Below are 17045 nucleotides of genomic sequence, written 5' to 3'. Positions count from 1 at the left end.
CTCATCATACAGGGATGTTGGATCTTGTCAAATTCTATTTTCCAACTCTTGAGATAATCAAGCAGCTCTTCTACTTAATATTGGTAGTGTGATGAATTATATTGTTTGTTTCGGGTATATTCAACCAAGTTTTCAATCCTGGAATGAATCCTGCTTGATCGTGATGTATGGTATTTTTTATGAATTGTTGTAGTCGATTAGCCAAAATTATGTTGAGAAGTTTTGCATCGATTTCATCAAAGAAATGGGTCTCTTGTTCTTTTTATTTGATGAGTCCCTGCTTGGTTTTGGGGTGAGAGTTATGATTGCTTCTTAGAAAGAATATGGTAGTGGACTTTCTCTTTCAATTCATTGGAGCGTTGGAGAAGTGGAGAGTTGGAGGAATATTGGTGTGAATTCTGCTTTGAAGGCCTTTCAGAATTCTGCTATAAATCCATCCAATCCTGTTGTTTTCATAGGTGGGAGGTCTCTTACTGTTGTTTCTATTTTGATCATTGATATTAGTGTGTTCAGTTTTTTGTTTTTGTTTTTTGTTGTTTTTTACTTCATCTTGGTTGAGTTTCAGCATGTCGATACTTGCTAGGATATGTCTATTTCTTCATAGATTCTAAAAATGGTTTTTCTTCTGAATCTTGTTTTTTTCTGTGGTGGTCTTTCCATTTTCATCTTTGAGTTAGTTACTTGGGTGTGTTCTCTTCTTTTCCTGATAAGGTTTGCTAAGGTTCTGTAATTTAATTTTTTTTGAAGAATCAACTCTTTCTTTTGTTTATTCTTTCTATAGTTTTTTATTAGATTCTAATTCATTCAATAATGATTTTATTTTAATTATTTCTTTCCATCCACTGGGTTGGGGTTTAGCTTTTTGCTCTTTTTGAAGGAGATTCAGATGTCACACTTTATTGTTTTTTTCCGATCTCTTCAATTTTTTAATGTTGGACAAAAGAGCTATAAACTTGTCTCTGAGTAATATCTTTGCTGTGTCACAAAGGAGCTGGTAATTTTTGTGTTCATTTTTGCTGAATATCATAACCATTTCAACTTCATTGACCCAATGGTGGTTCAACAGTGAATGATTCAGCCTCATGTGATACATTACTTTCTTTGCTGGCTTTTGGTGCTGAGTTCTAATTTTATTCCCTTGTGGTCTGAGAGTAATTAGGGCATAATTTTATGGTTTCTGGTTTTGGACATTTGCTTTGTGATGTAAAATATGGAAAATGTTCCATATGCTGCTGAGAAGAACATATATTCTGATGCTGCTGGGTGAAATATTTGGTACAAGTCTCTTAAATCTGTTTGATCTATGCAATTTTTTAGACATGTGGTTTTTCTCTTTAATTTTTCTCAGGTTTATGTATCTAGCGTTGATAGATAGTGGTGTGTTAAAGTCCCCAGTAATTAATGTCTTTTGATCTATGAGATTTCAGGGACAGTAGTGTTACTTGGATCAATTTGGGTGCTCAGTTGTTTGGTGAATAATTATAATGTAATGTCCTGCTGAAGGGGAAATCTCCAAATTAGTAAGTAGCGATCTTCTTTATCTCTTCTCACTATTTTTAATTTGAAGTCTATCTGATATGAGTATTGGAACTCCCCGGTATTTATGGGGTCTGTTTGCTTGGTAAATTTTCTTTCAGCCATTCACTTTTATGGGCAAAGTGTGACTCTTGAAAGCAGAAAATTGAAGGATGTTGCTTTTAAATCCTTCTAGATGGTCTAGGTCGCTTATTTGGAGACTTGCAATTATTAATATTGAGGGTAAGTATGAGAGGGGTTTGGTAAACATGAATAAAAGAAGTAAAATGTTAAAAGATATTTTTAAAAAGTAAATACAAAACCAAAAGTATGCACACAGACACCTAAAGTAAAATTTGTGAAAGAAAAAAATAGAAAAAAAATGTAAAATAATTTAACAAAAACGATGGAAAAAAGTGTTCTTTGATTTTTCTTTTGTTTGCATGTGGCGGGGAGGAGAGCTTGTATCTCTTCTTGGTGTTTAACCAGTGTCTTGGTGGAGTCTCTGGTTTGCTTGTGGTGTTTGGATTTCCAGTCGCTTGATTGGTTTCTTAATTCAGTTTGCTTGAGCAGGTAGACAGCTCTGCCTTACCCAGGACTTTGTGATACTCATTCCAGTCTAGTTCAATGGAAGAGAGATATTTTGAATATCACGAAAGAGGGAGAGGGCAGTTTCCTCTAACTGGGAGTAGCTGTGATGAGGTAAGGTTGTGGGTAGGGTGGAGACCTCTCAACAATCAGTAGCTTTTCCTGAAGAACACAAATGGCCCAGACTGGAGCCATTCTTAGGAATGGTGTGTACTGATTTTAATTTGTTTTTCTTTTAGCCTCTTGCTGCTAAACCTCTGTGCCCATTTTGGCTGAATGTTCTTAGTACAAATTTCAACTGTTCATAAATCTTTCAATGTCATTGTCTAGAATAAAACTTCAATGATTTTTTTTCCTATTTCTTTATGAGTCACACTGTCATATCAAGTTCTATTTTCCCAATACATACATTGTGTACTATTTGTAATTGTCACTTTCATTAAGCAGCAAGTAAGAAGAAAATAAAAGTATTCTCCATGTGGACAATTTGCTTATTTCTTTCAAATGTACTATCTAAACTTATCTCTATTATTTGCACTGAAAACTGTTGTTAACAAAAGTAATTTGTGTGAAGTTGCCAATGGAAACAAGGAAAGAAAGAGAAAATGTGCTGGCTTATCAGAAATAATGAGATTGAGGATCAGATTGCATGCTTGTCTGTAACAGGGAGAATTCCATCTAGAGAACAAATGTACTGAATTTTAGTACTATTGAAATGAAATATAATTCATGTAAGTATAGGTAGAAGTCAGATATTGTCCTATATTTTGACTCAATTGAAGGAAGCAAAAGTTGGACTGGAAGTCCTAATTTCCTGATTCTTACATGAGATATATTTGCCATATCAAAGAAAGGATGATCACACCCACAATAGACACATACAAAACCTGGTCATTGCTTCTAAAAAGCCTTATGATGGGCGTCGTTCCTATATACATCACAAAGAGTTCCTGAACTGCTTTGTTGTGTCTGATCCATATCTTGAGACATCAAGCCTCCCGTAGCATCCTCTTATTTTCAGTAAATAAGTGTCCATGTTCCTGGTATCACTGAGATGTTGTGAGATTTTCCATTTGTAAATAAATCAGGGTCTTCTAATATTTCTTTCCCATATTGTTTGGTTATAATTGTTTCAAACGACATTCTCTATTTCTATATAATTATATATATATATATATATATATATATATATATATATTCTATTATATTATAATTCTAAATACATATAGAATTATATATGCACAATACATAATTATATATATTTAATGTTATATATAATTATATGTTATAAACCCCGACATTCACAAATTATTTCCCTCTATATTCTATATTTATTTGTTATATTATAAAGTAATAGTAATATTTGTATAAATAATAGTACATTTTATATGAAGTAAAAAATGTTCTGAGAACTGTTTTCTCTCTTGCTGTTTTTATTTAATTTCAAAGCAACTAGTTGCTTTGAAAAAATCCTAGGCCATTTATTCTTACTTTCTCTGAATATGAATCTACGATGTGAATTGAAAAGATAATTACAAACATCAAGTTTATCTACACGGAAGGCAAAGTAATATTTTTGCAGAAGGTGAATAAGGTCTAAGATATCTTGATTTGCAACTACCCTCTAATAAACGTATTGGTACTTGACATTCTCGTCTATGAAAACAAACACTGTCATTCTTAGGCAATCTCTATCCAACTCCGTTACCAATATGTTGTCAGAATGGAGAAAGAGGATATACATGGAATTTTTATGTAGAAACAGCCTACTATATAATATAATTCTATTTTCATTAGTAAAGTTACACTAGTAAGATTAATTTTTCAGATGTGCTAGTGTCATTGTTAAGTAGGCATCATTTATTACCATGGAATTTTCCTAATGCCCAAATAATTCAGCCTGTTTCTTTCCCAAAAAATAGCATTTTCAACTTTTTCATAGCTATCACTAAGAAATTATAAATAGAAAAGTAATGAAGAAAATAATAATAATTAAAGATTGATTTAGAAACTGTGAAGGTGACTCAGCGTTACAGTGCTTGCCTTGTATGCATGACACCCTGAGTTGGATTCCTTAGCACCACATAAGCAGGAAAAGATAGAGAAGTTGTGCTGTGGCTCAAATGATAGAGCAGTAATCTTGAGCTGGAGAGCTGAGTAACAGCCCTCAGGCCCAGGGTTCAGGTCCCAGGACCACCAATACAAAAGATTGATTTATTACATAGACCAGAGAAAGTGTGCTAATGGCTAGGAAGAATGACATGAGTTATTATGCCTGCTTAGACTCTAGGAAAAATACTTGTCTCTAGGCAGAAGTAGTAAGAATCAGTACTTGATGTCTCTAGGAATACTGTGGAAAAATCTATATAAAGTATCCGTTCCCTGAATATTCACACTTATCTCATGGACTGAATTGTAGGCCAAAAAGGATAGGAAGAGAAAGTCGAAAATTGTCCTCCATTTTCATTCTGACTGTGAGCATTTGCCTTGTCATATGCAAAAGTGGGGCTGAGTGACCTCAGGTAAAAAGAAGTAAGGACTATTGGCTACTTTACAAAAATGGTGCCCCAACCCCTGAGAGGATACTACAGAGCAATAGCTGTTCCTCTAAAAAACCTACAAGTGGGATGTCTTCCAAGATAGGGAAACAAGTGACCATAAACTTGTTTGGTGAATCCAGATAAGTGTAGGAGACATTCTCCTGTAATGTTTTTTCTTCCTCTATCTTTTATATATGCAGATTTTCTATTTGGCCCTTAGATAAGACAAGGGCCTTTCTCTCCTAATGTTTTTTCTTTGTTTGTTTGTTTTTTATTTGTATCACTGACATCCCAGGGAATATTTCCTAAAATGTTCTTCAAGTTAGACTATTGTTCAATGGATAAAAGAATTAAAATACTATTGAGATATCACCTCACTCCAGTTAGAACAGCAAAAATCAAGAACTCTAACAACAACAGATGCTGGAGGGGATGTGGACAGAAAGGAACCTTACTTCATTGTTGGTGGGAATGAAAACTTGTTCAACCACTTTGGATAGCAGTAAGGAGGTTCCTCAAAAGACTTCACATAGAACTCCCCTATGACCCAGCAATCCCACTTTTGGGCATTTACCCAAATGTTTACAAACAAGACCACACTAAAGCCACCACCACAACTATGTTTATTGCAGCATTATTTACCATAGCTAAGATATGGAACCAACCCAGATGCCCCTCAGTAGATGAATGGATCAAGAAAATGTGGTATATATACACAATGAAATTCTATGCCTCCATCAGAAAGAATGACATTGCCCCATTTGTTAGGAAATAGAAAAACTTGGAAAAAATTGTATTAACTGAAGTAAGCCAGGCCCAAAGAAACATAGGTCCCATGGTTTCCCTTATTTGTAATATCTAGTAGATGTATGAGTCAAGCGGAAAAGGTCAGATAAGGTGATGTCAGGAAAATGAACCCTTATATATGTATTTCAATGTTTTTTTTTCTCTTTCATGCATGTGTTTCTAACGCATTTATAAGATTACCTCTTTGTTGCTTTGTATGTCCCTCCCCCACAGTATAACCCCTGCTTTCACTATATTTGATGTCAGTATAACTTGTGGAGGAGATGGGGAAAAAACAGTTGTTTAAGGATACAGGTGGACCTGTTGCAACAATGAGAAATACAAGTTGTTATGTCCAAAACGAGCTTTACAACGTTCGTGCAGGGGGAGGGGGAAGGGGGGAAAGGGAGGGAAGGAGAAGGATTGGGATGGGAGAGGGGGGAGGCTGGGAAGGGATGTGAATGTACTAACTATTCAATCAGTTTCCTGCATGAGTCTTCCTATTGATCTTATTCTTCTAGTAAAAATCGAATCATATTTATGAGAATGACACATCCTCTAGAAGAGTTTATACTTCCAGTAGGTGTTTGATATTGTAAAATCTTCCACAATAGAAAAAACTTTTCCAAATTCACTTAATAATTTTCATGACAAACCATCCTCTATTAGTTGTTCATGAGGAATAAAAAAATGCCTAAAAATTATGTAATTGGTTGAGCTCAAAGCTATACATTTTTTGCTTTCAATAAGTACCTGTAATCTGTGAATTAGATAGAGAAATCAATGTATTTTATTCAAGGGTATCTGGCTAAAAAACAGATGTAGAGATTAATATTTTCTACCCGGTTGCTTGTCATTTCACTGAAGAAATCACACTATCTAAGACATCTGATGTTGAAACGTGTAATCATCTTTTTTCTGAGAGGTTTTCTCCCAACAAGAATGGTGATATTTACCTGCTCTCACAATGGAAGAACATACACATGTTAAACCTTTGTTTTGAGAACTCTTCTAGTTTACCTTATTTGATATTGACAAGAGCACACAGACTAGGGTAGACAGGATTTCTCTTGATTGAGTCTGAAATTTTAGACATGTTGATAATATTGATGGTTGTTGTTGTTGTTGTTGTTGTAAGAGTGGTGGGTTTTGTTCTTGGGTCCTGAAATCTGGGATTGGGTGGTGTCCCTCAACTCCTCAGCTCATGGCTAGTGCTCTACCACTTGAGACATAGCGCCATTTATGGGTTCTTTTGTTTATGGGGTGCTGAGGAATTGAATGCAGAGCCTCATGAAATCTATTTAATCAATCTAGTACTGAGCTACTTTCCCAACCCCTGAGTTTAGAAATGCTAGATTGATATGTAATCCTGCAAGTAAATCATGTGCTCTTTCTAGATTGAAATGTGAGAAAGCAGGTAAATCATGTACCTTCAATGGATGTTACCTCTGATAACAGACAGTATGTGTTAAAATATAACCAAATTAAAAATTATTTAACTAGTAGGTACATTTTTATAATAAAAAATACAACCATCTAAAAGGAACTAGAAGTATTTCAGAAGGTAACTTCCATAGTAATAATCTCAGGTTTTATGTCTTCATTCTCCCAGTATGGATTCCTAAGTTAATGTATTGGTCATATATTCCCTCGTATATTGCTTCTTGCAGAGGTAATTCCTTTTTCAGAATTCTGTGGGTTCTGAGAGGTTATTGCAATATCCCTATGATAAAAATCACAAGATCATATAATGCAGGTTCCCAAAACTATGGTGAAAAATGTTTCATTGGAAAATGTTGGTACTACAAAACTTCTATTATTCATTGATAAATTTGTGTATGGTTTGCAAGGTAAATTTTTTGAAATCATTTTATGCAAATGATGAGATATAGTGTGTGGACAAAAATGTCATGGACAGGTTTTGTATTCCTTCTGAATTCTTAGCAGCATGTAATGGAAACTATGACAGTGACATTCCAACTTTTTTATTTCTAAAGCAGTATTTCTATATCTCTATTCCAAGCAGAGCATAGACAAGATGTTTTGCATGCCCAATTAAGTCAAACCGTGTATGCCATATTACCCATATATTAAAGGTGGCTTCCTGTTACTCACTATTGCCTAATGGACAAAATGTAAATTAATTGTATGATTAAACATTAACTTAATTTATTAACACATCTACTCTATTATGTTATGATATGGAATTCAGCTTGAATATTTTAACTTTTATACCATGGTAATAAACATAACAGGGAGAGATTTTAAATTTAGGGTATTGATTACAAAATTGTTCCTCTAATTTTGATGAAAAACTTCACAATATTTGAAGGTTGACAGAATTGTGGGTAGAAAATTGTTTCTCCTAATTTAATCCCATAAGTTTTAGCAGTGTAGGAGAGATTGTTTCTGCTTTTTATTTTTATTTTTTATAAATACATATGATGACCCAACATTTTGGATGATTTCAACTATCCTTTTCAGTCATGCCTTGTATATATTCATCAATTCTATATTAGTAATCAATATTTGAGCAAACAGAGGCCAAATTTTTGAATATATATGTTTCTAAACTTTGATAAAAAAACATTTCATAGGCCTAGAACTCTTTCTTCATGCAAGAAATTATATCTATGTAATTGTTTTATGCTAGCCAGGGCTTAAGAGTCCTAGGGACCTTATGTCCACAAATGAGAAAAGACAGAAGATATGCTATGACCAAATTCTTAGAGTGATAGACCACAGGAATAGGATTCAATAGCACTGAACATAAACAACTTCCAGGCCCTTCAGTCAGTCTTTTTTTAAAAAAAATTGATGTATAATGTTAGAGCCAGTATAATCCAGCACCAAGTATGTATTTCTCCCATTGGCAGAATCTTTGGAACATCCTAGCCCCAGTTTTGTTTGAGGCACAATCAAATCCTATGGCGACAACAGTAAAGAAAATTCTGTGTACCTATGACAAACTATTACCTTTCAAAATTGAAGGTAAAGAAATAGTATAAATGAACAATGAACTTTCTGTTCTACATATCCATAAATTTTGCTCACTGCAAATGAAGATTTGGATTGCTCTTGGACCTGGTAACCCTGTGACTGGTGGCAAAAGTCAAGTATAGTTTCACTAGGAATAATGGGAAATTCATTCTTCCATCCTATGAGTAATTGGTCATTCATAGTCTAGTCTAATTCATAAAGATTATAGGAAAAATTAAAACTCATACTGCTTCCAAACTATATGGATTACTGCAGCATTTGATCAAATATGTATGTTTATTCTTGTGGTTAGTGTCTCATCCTCCATGAATGAATAGGACATTTGAAATGATTTTAAGGTGTGGAAATCATATTTGAGCCAGGCCTGGTGATCATGCTTATAATTCTAGAATCTCAGGGATTTGACATATGTTGATTTCCATACAGATTCATAAACTGAAGGATTTTTCTGAGATTCATTTCTAGAATGAATCCCCTAAAAATCCAATACTATAGAGGGAAATTTCCTTAACGAAACTCCAGTGTGGATGACAGTCCTGAACAAACACAAGAAACCATCAGCACACTAAGGAAAGAGGAAAAACAACCTAATGTGTATGGATTAAAAACTTACCATCTTCCCAACTCAGAAGGCTGTGATATGAGGATCAGGTTTCAAGGCAGCCCATAAGGAGTCTCCATGAGGTTCTGATTACCAAATAACAACCTTAGAACTGGAAGTGTCACTGTTGCTTAAGTGTAGAGGATTATCCTAGAGCTGAAGAACTCAAGGCCTGCACCCAAGCTCAGTTGAAGGCCAATGACTAACAACAACTGGAAAAATAGACACAAAAGTAATTCAATATTCATAATCTATGCCCCATACTGACTCTTATACTCACTTTGAAAAAAGTGTCTGAATTATTTTTCTCCACATAACAGCCATTTAGATTTTATTCACTCCCTATAAGGAACATCTTGCATTTTCTCTTTGAAATCATTAAAGTAATGTATGAAATAGCAGTGATATTTCCCTAACTTCAACAATTGTTAGACCACTTAATGTGACTATGTGGTAATACTAATCTTGTTCCTTTATGTCTTACTTATAGAATCATAAGTAATTTGGCTACTAAGAACAGCATGGTACTAAAGAAGCTGTGAATTGATTAGTTTGTGACATTTTCGAACACCATACTATTCTATCCTGATTTGTCTCTTGTACTATGCTAAGCTTTAGCAAACTGTATGTTTGTCATCATACACATATGAGCAGATTTGTGTGGGGTATCATATATATCTGTTACCTATCCATTTGTAGATGCAATAATTTGTGTTTGTGAGTTTGTGAACAAACTAAAATTGTGTTATAATTTTTCCCTACTCCATTTCAAATCCCATAAAGTGCATTAGGGCACATTATGTGTTTTTGAATTTATAACTGAGGTGTTTTTTTTTGCCTTCATAAATTCTATACTTTATTCAATTTTGATAAATTTTAATAACAGGTTGTTCAGGATCTTATTTCTTATATATCTTCCTTGGTCATGAGGATTGAAATCAGGATTTTGCCAATGATATTAAAGCATCTTCCTATGGCTCAGTCCCAGGCATGTATTCCCAATGTTGGTGTGCCTTTGGGTAGAATTCTCTAAGAGATACATATGTGAGAAAGTAATCTTAACAAATAAATGTTAACCTAAATTATTGGCAACCTTCTCAATGTTCATATCAATGTTCATATAGACAGGTGACATTGCATATGTCTCTTGTTGTTAATTATATTTCCAGATAGCTGAACATATTTAGTAGATATCACTTCACAATGTGATTGTCACTTCACTATGACATTAGTTTGGACCACACATAAAAAAGGAAAAGCAGTTTGTTTTATTTAGCATTTGTTCAGAGTGGGCCAATGCACCTGTCTGTTAATTGTACTTCTCCTTTCATGGTTTTGTCATGCATTACGTTATGCATCTATCCTTTAATAGGGTACCTCTCATGAGAAAATATTTGTGCTTTGTTGATATGCATTCTTGCACAAATTGAAATGGAGATCAAAACTATCATATTATTTTAAATTCTTTGGAATAATATTATGTATTAAATGCACTATTGTTTTCTTTCCTATATAACGAAGTTAAGAAAAATTCCTATTTTCCTTTATGCATAATATTTTCATGAATATTGTGTAAGATAGTAAGTTTTGAGGAATTGGACCATAAACCTTAAAGTAATAAAATGAGTAGTGTAACATTTCAAATATTCAATGAACTTCGAATGTGATGAAAGAGTGTCCAAGCGTAATTTCTGTAAAGGTGTGTAAACAGCAAGTTTCAATAGAGGAGGAAGTGGCTAGCTATTGTTAATTTTTGTTTTTTTCTTGGCCAATGAGTGGAGTTTCTTTTGGATCACAGGTAGAATACTAGAAATATCTGATCAGATCATTTCCGCAAAAAATTTATTAGCCAGAATCATTCAGGGGACACAACATGAGTTCAAAGCATTTGTCCTTTTTTTAGGTATATCTTACATTAATAAATATATTGTGAAACACACTGACAAATTATTTTATTAGATTATAGATATTTTTCCTTGAATATAGAAATAAACTCATGCTTTTATATCTTCTTTGGAATTCACCAAGTCAATTTCTATGTACACATGATGAGTTCAGAATAAGAAATTCTCAATCATATCCAAACATACATATAGTTCCCTATGGAGAACAAATCACACTTCATATTTCCCCTGTAGTTGCTTTCCTGTGAATATTTTCCTTTTCATTTTCTCTTATATTTGTAGAGCCTAATAAATGTATTAAAAAAAGTGCAATGAATTTGACTGGTGATACAAATTTTACATCAACTTATCTATTCCATAGAAATGGCCCTGAAACCTTTGACGGTTTTTTTCAACTAAAAAATCTGAAACATATTTAGTACTATGTAAGATTCTCTTCCATCTCAATTATTTCCATGTTTAATCTTATCTGCAGAAGGACACTGTGAATTCTTTCCTAAAGCCCTGGTGGGGAAAAAACCAGGTTTAGTATGTAGACACAAAATATCATCCAAAATATAGTTTCTGGAAAGCATGAACTTTGTGAAGTTACCTTATATTTTGCCTAGATTCTGATATTTATACTTCTCAACATATTTCTATAAGTTTGAAAGAAGAGAAGAATGTATTCTCTAGTGTAACACAAGATATTTTCAGGAAACAATATTCGATGACTCCATTTTCGTTTACACGTGTGAAATTTGCTCCCCTCCCCCCATGTTGATTTGGGACTGTGATACACAGTAGTCTTTGAAGCGTTTTTTAAAACGATCCAACCTGTCAACATTATTGGTAAGATTCCTATAAAATGAATAGATTTGAAATAATTGGGTACCGATAAGAAAGTTAAAGATATGAGCCTATTACCCATATTTATTATTAGTGGTAAAATAGCAGAGTTTCTGATTATGGACATATTAGAGCAGCAGGTTCCTTTTAGTTTCTAATTTCAAATAGTTTTTGGATTTACTGCAGGATTGAATTTAATTATTTTATTTTATTGTGACAATAACATATGGGGGGGCTGGGAAGGTGGCTCAGTAGTAGAGCACTTGTCTTGCGTGCATGAGGCCCTGGGTTCAATTCCTCAGCACCACATAAGAAAAAAGAAAAAAGCCGGAAGTGATGCTGTGTTTCAAGTGGTAGAGAGCTATCCCTGAGCTTAAGAGCTGAGGGACAGTGTGCAGGCCCAGAGTTCAGGTCCCACGACCGACCTTCCACCCCCCAAAAATGACATACAGTGGGTTACAATTACTTGATCAAGGTAAAGTGTACATTTCTTATCAAACATTGTTGCTTCCTCCTTTGTTTCCCGTTACTATCCCTTCGCATCTTCCTCCACCATTCTCCAATTTCCCCCTTGCCCCTTCCGTCTCCCTTAACCCTTCCCCCCACCACGTGAACCAAAGTTATAAAGTTCAGTTTTCGACATAACATCTTGTACATCTCATTGTTGCAATGGGTCCACTGTACCCCTATTTAAACAATTGCTTTACCCTTCCCCTCCACAAAATATGCAAACATCAAAAACAGTGAAAACAGGGGTTGTGCTGTGGGGGAGGGACCTACAAAGCAATAAAGAAATCATCTTATAAATATGTTACAAACAATTATGAGGATGAAAAAAATTGAATCCATATCTTGGGGTTCATTTCGCCTAACATCAATTTATCTAACCGTTTATGCTTGTCTCAGACATATACTAGTTATTGAATATAAGGGAAACAATGGGAACTGTGTCTCTTTGGGCCTGGCTTAATTCACTTAATATATATTTTCTTATTGTGAAAATACTGTACAATACTGTTACAATTCTTTTGATTGGGAACTTGTATACTCAGGGAAACCTTCTTTTCTATTCATGTAGGTTTTTAAAGAGAACAGGACTATCTCCACATGTATGTATATTGACCTCACATTAATCAACATAGTTATGCATGTGTAAACATAAAAAACCAAGATAAGTATAAGTATGAATCATCACCTTTTTATTTTAATTTTATTTTCAAAGTGATGTACAGAGCAATTACAGTTATGTATATAAGACAGTGAGTTGATTTTTGTCCCTCATTTTTCTTACACATTATTATTCCTGAAATGCCTGCAAGGATGTCAATTTTATTTCCTACATGTTGTCTTGACATGAAAGTTGGAGTATTGGTTCACCCTATGTCCTCTGGCTTAAAATGTTATTGTTCCCGTTCCCTGCCCTAATTCAGAAAAACGTGTACTCAACCCAAAGGCTAACAAAATCAAACAGAGGGACCTAAAGGGAGAAGCCATTTGGAAAATAAAGAACATAGCAAGAAGGCAACAAAAAGCTGCTCTTAGTATTTAAAGACAAACACCAACATTGATAAACCTTTGCTTTTCATATCTGAGATCATTTTGCTTAGCCTAATCTTCTGGGTTCCTATTTCCATAGCTGTTCAGCTATTACAATCCTTTTCCAAGTTTTAAAGGTCATATTCCAGTTATGACAATGAGGTTGACCATGGTACGTGTTGGGTCTTCGTCTGTCCCACGAAAGATGGACGGGGTCCAAAGAAAGGTTAAGTGTGCACTCGCCCATTCCCCTGCCTCCCTCAGCCCTGGAGACAATCAGACACAATGGGGAGTCAAGTCAAGCAGGAAGAAACTCATTTATTAACAGAAAGCAGCCCTTTTTAGACAAAAAGGAGTGGGTGGTATGGCAGGAGAGGAAGAGGAAACAATCACTGTCAAGGGCAGACCCTATCATGCACCTAAGCATCCATGGGATGGTTATGCACTGAACGTAAAGCACATTGGGCTCTGCCCACACACTCAACTCGCTCTCAGCACCATCTTTGCTGCCCATGTGCTCTACAGTAAATCAGGTTCTGCCCACTCAACTCTCTCTCAGCACCATCTTTGCTACCCATGTGCTCTGCAGATTCCCCCTTTTTTGGTTTTAATGGCAGACCAGTCTCCAAGTTAGTTATCCTTTTACCTCCTCTGTAAAGGTTGCTTTAACAGGATTACATTGGTAAGGATAGCATTGGCTATGCAGGGGATTCGAGACAAGTCTGAGGGTTGGGATTCGCCAGACAAGGATAGGCAGGGCCCTTGTGCATGATCCAAGAGCCTGTCCTAGTTACCTCACATCCCCACATAGCACAGTAATAAACATCAGTCCCACCACAGTTAGAAATATCTGAAGCAGTTCAATTGATTCCTGGGCATATATAAAGGTCAGTATCTCCTAAGGTGGTCCTCTTCAGAACATGGGAGCAGCCTGGGTATTGGGAGTTCCACATATGTGGCATGGTGAATCCTTGTGGGCTCCCACACTCTGGCTGTTCTACTATAGTCCAGAAAAACAAGGAAATTTTAAAACAAACTGCAGACAGAACAAAGCAATCCTGGGCACCTGGTGTCTTTTAAATAAGCCAGTTCTTGTACATGCCTTTAAGCTAGCACAGGGGAAAAGAAGACCTTTGAGCTTTACTGTGAGCTCCAAATGGCTCCCAACATCTCCCCCATCGTTGCTTAAAGATGTGAACCCACCTGTCTTGGGTTGGGTGGATCGCCTTGTCTGACTTACCCGTCATTAGGAACTTCTTCAGAGCAAAGCTGAAGGCCCTGTCTTAGGTTGGTCAGACTGACACCCCCTCTTACCCATCTCTGGCTACAATTCCTCTCTGGGGAAATTGATTCACTTGGAGCTTGATCTTATGTAACTGGCTGACTAAGCTCATAAGAGTTTTGCAGTGCACGTATAATGCAAGGAAGGCATAAAAAAACCTTCAGCAACAGCATGAACAGGCCAGGAAATGTCATTATCAGTCCTTTAACATTAGTCAAGGATGGAATAGCAGTCTTTGCCACTTCAGAGTTGAGAGTTGGGGCTTGTTCTAATCCAACCGTTCGCCTGTGGGGTTGGAAAAGATCTAAACTGGAAGCATAACAAAAGGTGATTGTTTAACAATTAATATAGATTCAATAATGCCACTCTACAAGCAATTAGTAAAAGAACAATTCAAGCAGGTGACATTAAAATAATTAGCTCCTACAGAAATATTAAACAGTCCATACATAATTTCAGTTTAGAAAACATCCATAATCCTAAAAGAACTGTTTCTGATTGTCAGTCAAAAAAAGTCTACATGAATTGGATTTCTAAAATCATAAAAAATTGCATATATCTGTACATATTTAGCTCAAAGTAGCATTTTAAAATGACTAAATTAGTATATATATAGAGAGAGAGAGAGAATGAAATTCTAAGCCTGAAGCACACACACAAAATATTGTTTTCCCCACTAAAACTATCTAGAGCTTTCACTGCCAAGGAAAAAAACACACAAATTTTCCTCCAAGGCACATCAGTTTTTGATTGATATATTTTATGTATCTTACACATATATTGAAATTTTGTGGGAAAATCTGCAACTTTATTGAAAAGCACAGAAAAATTCAAATTTATTTTTGATAATTTTAGATGACATATTCCTTGCAACATTACAGCATTCCCATCCCTGGTTTTTCACTGCTCAATGAAAATAATTTATTAAGTCTTCAAAGTAAAACTAATGAAAGTTTACATTATCACTTACAGGTCTCCTCTAACCTACCCCAAGCATAATTACATTTACTTGAAAATTACAAAAATATTTAGCCTTTTCAAATCTTTTAATTAGTACTAACTTTCATTTTATTTTTACTTCCCACAATCCATAAGAAATTAACCACTAGTTCTTTTAAGTTATTGAGAAGAAAGTGGTTATTTCAATAATTGTGTGTAGAAGGGGAAATATGATGGTTGCTAGTTATATAATGAAGTGGCCTTGGACTATCTTTGATATTTCCCTCTGAAAGCACACATTCAGTTTCAAAAAAAAATGTGTAGTGGTTGAGTTAGGTTCTGGTGGCTCATGCCTGTAATTTTAGCAACTCAAGAGACAGAGATATGAGGGTCCTGGTTCAAAGACAGCCAGAGCAGCAAAAAATGTGAGGTTTTTATTCCCATTTAACCACCAGAAAACTGGAAGTAGGGTAGTAGGTCAAAGTTGTAGAGTGCTATCCTTGAGACAAAAGCTCAGGGAGAATCTCCAGGCCCTGAATTCAAGCCCCACGACCAGCAAAGAAAAAAAGAAAAGAAAAATAATCTTATGGACCTTATATTTTATTTTTTAATCACCACCATCTACTCTCCTCCAGTCCCTATTGTAACTGCCTACTTGTTATCATTGACATCCATGTGATTTTCAGCTCTATATTTCCCCACTAGGCCAAACCCTCAACAAAACCTAAGGAGTGTTTCTTCAGCCCTGTGTCAGGCATTGATATTACTCTTCTCAAACTTTACTATTCGCTTTCAACATGCTACATTAAAAACAAGGGTGCTGTTATGATGACATAGAAACACTCCTTAATATCAAATTACTTCCCCTTTTAGAATATTCTGCTCTACTTACTCTTCCACATAATGCCTTTCCTTGACTCTCCTGTTATCTGGAACATATTTCTCCACAGAACTGCATATGCTTGCTTGTGTATCACAGTTTGGGGAAAGGCATTCCTTAACCACTGTGAATATTTAATGACTAACAACTTAATTAGAATTTATTTTCAGCCTGTGTATACAATAAAGTAAGAAAAAGACTAAAAAATAAATTAAATAAGCCTTCCATGTGTGAATTCTTGGTTTGTTCTGGAAGTTTAATCAGATTTGGATTAGAATCAAGATCAAGGTTGGTCATAAATCTAATTAATTACTGGATTTAAACATTTGAATTCTCCTGTAAGTTCAGTTCAAATTTTACTTTTTTGTTTTTTTGGTTGTTGCCACAAAAGCAAAGCAGCTAGTAAATGTCCACGTTAGTTGGCAATTACAAAGTTGCCATTTCCTGCTGTAAGAAGTTACAGCAGACACCTATGTCATCAGAACACCAAATTTTTTCATTTAATTTCTGTAAAATATGAAGGGATATTAGCATTTTAATAACTTCTAGACACACTAATTTCAGTAAAGCAAACATACTTTACACAAATCAGAAAAAAAGTCTCTATTACTTGGCATCCATATTAACTTTTAATCTGGAGGCAGAA

The sequence above is a fragment of the Dipodomys merriami genome, unplaced genomic scaffold (assembly GCF_024711535.1).
Source record: "Dipodomys merriami isolate MVZ:Mamm:240054 unplaced genomic scaffold, mDipMer1.0.p SCAF_18, whole genome shotgun sequence".
Taxonomy (NCBI): domain Eukaryota; kingdom Metazoa; phylum Chordata; class Mammalia; order Rodentia; family Heteromyidae; genus Dipodomys; species Dipodomys merriami.
Note: the sequence above shows the minus strand (reverse complement) of the source record.